The 5214-nt window shown below is 31.2% G+C and overlaps 1 long non-coding RNA gene across 2 annotated transcripts; it reads left to right on the forward strand.

The window, feature by feature from the left end:
• Positions 1-1875: 1875 nt before the first annotated feature.
• Positions 1876-4256, forward strand: LOC119690009. Of its 2 annotated transcripts, none has more exons than XR_005253533.1 (8): positions 1876-1925; positions 1994-2116; positions 2191-2358; positions 2431-2635; positions 2729-2847; positions 2943-3200; positions 3241-3408; positions 3498-4256. It is a non-coding gene; the product is annotated as an uncharacterized LOC119690009 (long non-coding RNA). The 2 variants fall into 2 exon arrangements; XR_005253532.1 differs by having other exon boundaries at positions 3267-3408.
• The last annotated feature ends 958 nt before the right edge of the window (positions 4257-5214 follow it).

Raw genomic sequence — 5214 nt, forward strand, 5'->3', positions numbered from 1 at the left:
CAGCAGCTAGTAGGGGTGCATAAACATTTAAGAATGCACATCTGAGGAACATAATTTGTAAATATAGTAGGATAAATAAAAAAGTTTGAAACATGCCACAGTTTTAAATAGAGGAGTATAATTCATAATCCTTTCATCATAAGAAATTATTTACAAATTGAAGGGCTTCCTTCCTATTAGCGTGTCGGTGCAAGTGATATGTTGTCCTGTCCATCATCGCGCATGTCCTGTCAAGAGTGGTTAAAAATTAAATGCCATGCTAGTGAGCTTTATCGCATGATGACAGTAATGGACTTGTAAGCATTTTAATTTATAAAGATATTTTGTGTGAGAAAAGGATCTTAATATACACACTCATTCCAGGATCAGTTAATACAATTTGCAACTGTCTGAACCTTGTCACAAAATTAGCAACTTTTTTTTTTTTTAATTTAGTTGTGTTAGTTGTGTTTCGTCTTTTTTTATTATTTGAAAAAAATTTCTGGAAATGATAGACTTTCAAATAACGACCCAAAGTGGTCTTTACACTAACGGATAACATCCACAGAGCGAACGTTTCGCTCCCAAAACACAAGACCGCGAAGTGACACAATAATCAGTAAATAAACAGGTCGATCGCGATAATAAGGTTCACTTGAAGAAATCAAACTACAAAGTCTTAGATTACTAGATTGAAATGCACAGACAATATTTAGTATGATACGGTTTGTCATAATCTACCCCATATCTTGTGTAAATAAAGCCATAAGATTCTAATGCTTTCACAAAAATCACATTAACAAAGTTGGCCTGAATTATAATTCCAAGTTTCGTAGTAAAATAATTTTATACATTTATCATTCAAATATATTTTTGTCTGAAGTCAAGTTCAATTTTGCTATCGTAAAAATTTTTGAAGTTTGACATTTTTAAAAATTTTCGATAATTTTTGAAGGAATTTTTTTTTGGAGCTAAAGTCAAATTGAGCACTATGCGTACTAAAAAGGGCAGTTGTTTATGTCTGATTTCATCGGAAATGCTACTTAAAGGTTTCCAGAAGCAAGTACGAAAAGAACTACTTCGAAATTTAAATGCCGCGCTAGGAGTAGGTAAGTCGAAGACGAAAACACAGAAGAAGCGGGACATCATGACAAAGTTCAACGCATCATTTAAAAAAGAATACAAAACAGCGGTACGTAAACTAAAGGAACTCGAAGAAGAGTATATACAGAAAAAGAAAGCAGTTGCCATTAATTTTGCGCGAACGATTGCGCGTATCAAGTCAAAAAATAAAGAGGCCTTGGAACTCAACAACAAAGGATTATATCCAAAAAGGAGGGCCAGAAATGGAAAGCGGGAAGCATTTATAGAAAGTGTTCATGACAAAATTGACGATATTCCATCAACCAGTAACGACAAAAATGAATATACGTATGAGTCTGACAACGCAGAAAGGACTGTTCGAAGCGAGGAGTGCGGTGATGATATGGAAACACAGAACTTGTGTACATTTCATAAGAAACATGGTATATCGAAAGTGCATCCTGCTCGCCGAAGAGCAGGAAACAACAAGAAAAAGCGTCAAAAAAAAACTCCTAAAAAGTCGCCTAAACTTCGTGCAGTTCAAAATGCTACGTGGGAGAATAAAGAAGTTTCTGTCAAATGCGAATTTCCCGACACTGAATCAGATTCGTACGATCTGACCAATACTTCGCCTGATTCACCTATTAATATTGGTAACATATCGTCAGGTCGTTTTGGTATGTATGCCATGAACTACAGAAAGAATAAAAAAGCAAAAAAACCAACGACAAAAAAAAAATCTGATTCAACATAAAAATCAAAGCCAACCTATCCAGCATAATATAAATATATGTTGTGCTGGACAAAAAAAAAAAAATAGTAAAATCAAGAAATCAAAAAAAGGGCTTAAAACCAAAACACAGGTGAGTGGAATAGAGTACTCTTAGAATATCTTTGTACAAAATTGATTTCATTTTATTTTCTCCTTCAGGCTTACGGTTATTTTGTTTACCATAAGTATAGTTGTAATTACTATAAAATCAATCCAAAAGCCAATCGACACATAAAACAAATGATACCACGAAGAAGGATTTGAATTGCGGAAATTCAATAGGTGAGCTTAACACAACATCACTATAATATCCTAGCCCCACACTAATTTTATTTTATTTCCCGATTTTATCGTAGCTTGAACTCAAACACTAACGAACTCTGAAAATTTAAAAATTAATATTTAAAAAATATATAACGCCACAATTAAAAAAAACTTAGTATGAGTAGGTTCCACAAAGAAACAAAAAAATTAGATGAGATGAAATTAGTTCCAAAAATTCAAAATTATAACGTATACACCAGGTGAGCTAAATATGACACTCGAGAAACATCTTTCCTCCAAATTGTTCTCATTTCATTTCCCTTTCATCGTAGATTTAGCCAACTACTACAACTACAAACATAGAACAAAAAAGAAGATGAAATAGGTTATGATAGTTAAAAAGATGGAGATTATAAAGAATTTGAATAATCGTATATATATGTGAGGAGTAGTAAAATAACTATGATATATAATAAAAATTGAAAACTTAGAAGATTAAGTCAGTTACGAAAGTTAAAAATTTTAAATGTTTAACAGGTAAGCTAAATATGACATCACACAACATCACAACTCTAAATTGAACTCATTTTTCTTCCTCCTTAATCGCTAAACGGTAATCTGTCCAAATAGAAAAATTTGATTTTATAAAAATTAACATAAAAAAGGGATGAAGATTGTGTAAGTTAGGAATTAGAAAAACTAATAAGACGATGGGTATCGACAATAAATAAGAAAGTAAAAAAGATTAAGTAAGTAACGAGAATTAAAATATACCTATATATGTCTACCAGGTGAGATAAATTAAATAATCTTCAAAATTAATCGTATGTCTTCTTTTTCGCAGTTTAAACTCCACTTCAATGCCTTGTATGATACTTAAGGACCTATTATACTCTAAAAATGATTCTTAGTTTCTTCTTAGTTGGTTCTTCTTAGTTTATTGAAAAAGAAAGTTATTAAATATAACATTAAAATATGATACTTAGCTATGATGCTTTAAATAAATTTGCCAATATGAAAATATAACTTTCGACTAAATTGAAAGTCTCCGGAGTGAGGAAAATATATTCGACATACTGGGGCATGACGATCGGAACAGATGGTAAAACACAAACATCTAACAGGTGATCTAATTAAGTTAGTTTTCTCTCTGATCTTTTCATTTCAGGTCTTCTTTCTGTCAACTTTGACAGTTTTTATGATGTCGAAAGATTATAAAGTTCCACTGTAAAATCTATGATTTGCCTATAAACGTATATTACTAAGCGCTAGAAAAAAATTACGTTTAAAAAAATGTACTCCTTTTCAGAGTAAGACATATACAAAGTTACTCTACAAAAGAAATTCTTAATGGTTTATAGAATTTAGGAATTTATAAATTGTCTTTTGACCTTTGTAGATATATTTCCGTGATGTTTTATTAAAGAGGGATTAAGACAATTATGCTAAAGTTTCATAATTACTGTCCGATCAAATTAATGTCAGCCAAACCTGGAAAAACGATGTTATTGTATGAACTTGCATCTAACAACTTATATATTTCCTACATTAGAAAGGCATAAACTGAGGTAGGAGTGTGTTGCATTAAATCCATTAAGAGTCTTACTGTGAATACTTCAGACATTCCTGGGGTGAGTAACTTGCTGCAATAGAACTGGAGCATAATTTCGGTGACTTTACACATAAGAACTTTATCATCTCCTGCAAGGTGGAAAGTCATATTTGTCGAATGATGGCAGAGATGTTCCAGATTATGAAATTCGTGATAGATGATGTTCTTACTAAGAAACCTTGTATTCTTTACAATCCAAACAGCAAAATGTGCTCCAACTCACAGGAAAAACCCACCTTGTTGACAATGGATTTTGGAACCGGATCTTCAATGTCACTATCTTCTCTACATACTTTAGTACAAGAAGCAAGTGCTAGAAACGTGTTCAATTCCTGATAATAAAATTCCGGAAGAAAATATAAACCAAAATTAACCCAAAATTTTTTAAATTTAAAATGTTTAAATTTAAGTAAAAATCAAAAAATCGTAAAAGACATTAAAAATTACAAAAGTGTGAGTTATGAATGCGAATAATAACATTAAATTGTTATGTTTTGCAATAATCAGTTTTAAACTTAAATAAAGGAAAGCATTTCTCATGCGAAATAATGGTGTTTTTTTTAGTAAATTTAAATTATAATTTATTATTACATATTGTAATAAATTTTTATATAAATTCTAAAATTTTACTTGTGGTTCTCTTGCTTTCCCTGAACTGTAAAATACTTAACTAACAATAGATTTGGATTCAAAGGATTCTATTAAAATATATTTCAAAATACATATAGAGATATTTGATTTATTTTAGTGAAAAGTATGACTGACAGGTCTTTTAAAAACGAAAATGAGAAAGCAACTTAGCACCTACTATATGGTGATATACTGGCGTACTACTTCATTTGAGTATTTGCAAAGTATTTCGTTTACTTATTTTGAAACTCTTTCTCCCGTTTTCAGATATTGTTTAATTCTTATTTCTAAGAAAGTCGGAATACAATATTTTTCTATTATTTGTTCTCATAACTTCATAGCGCATGAAGTGCTGAAGATTCTGTAGGTTTCTGAGTTCAAATTAATAATTTTTAGAAATCTAACTCCAAACATTTTCCGAAAGAGTTATTGAAATAAGGAATGGTTATAAAATTAGTAGAAAAATCGCCGTGATTTCATAGAGGCTCACTAACACTTAACAGTCACCTCAAACCGCATGATTAGAGTTTGCCCAGCACTAATGCATAAACGAAAGGAGTGCTTATTGTTATTATTATTATTATTAAAGTTTTGAAGTGAAATCGCCCAACAGCCGGTACTACGGCCAGAATAGTCTTATTGTACCAATTTCACTATTGATTACACAAAGTGTTTTATAGCTGCGTGAACAAAGTCCAGAACTTAATCTAGAGAAGAGCTCTTAAACTCTTCTGATGACGGAAATTCCACATCAAGCAAGTTTCTGGATAGTCACAAAGAATATGCATAATAGTTTCCTCATCTTCGAGGCATAATCTGCAGTTCTTAGATGGACATCTTATATTAAATGAAGGAAAGTTGGAAAAATACTCTA

Source organism: Teleopsis dalmanni, chromosome X (genome assembly GCF_002237135.1).
Source record: "Teleopsis dalmanni isolate 2A chromosome X, ASM223713v2, whole genome shotgun sequence".
NCBI classification, from domain to species: domain Eukaryota; kingdom Metazoa; phylum Arthropoda; class Insecta; order Diptera; family Diopsidae; genus Teleopsis; species Teleopsis dalmanni.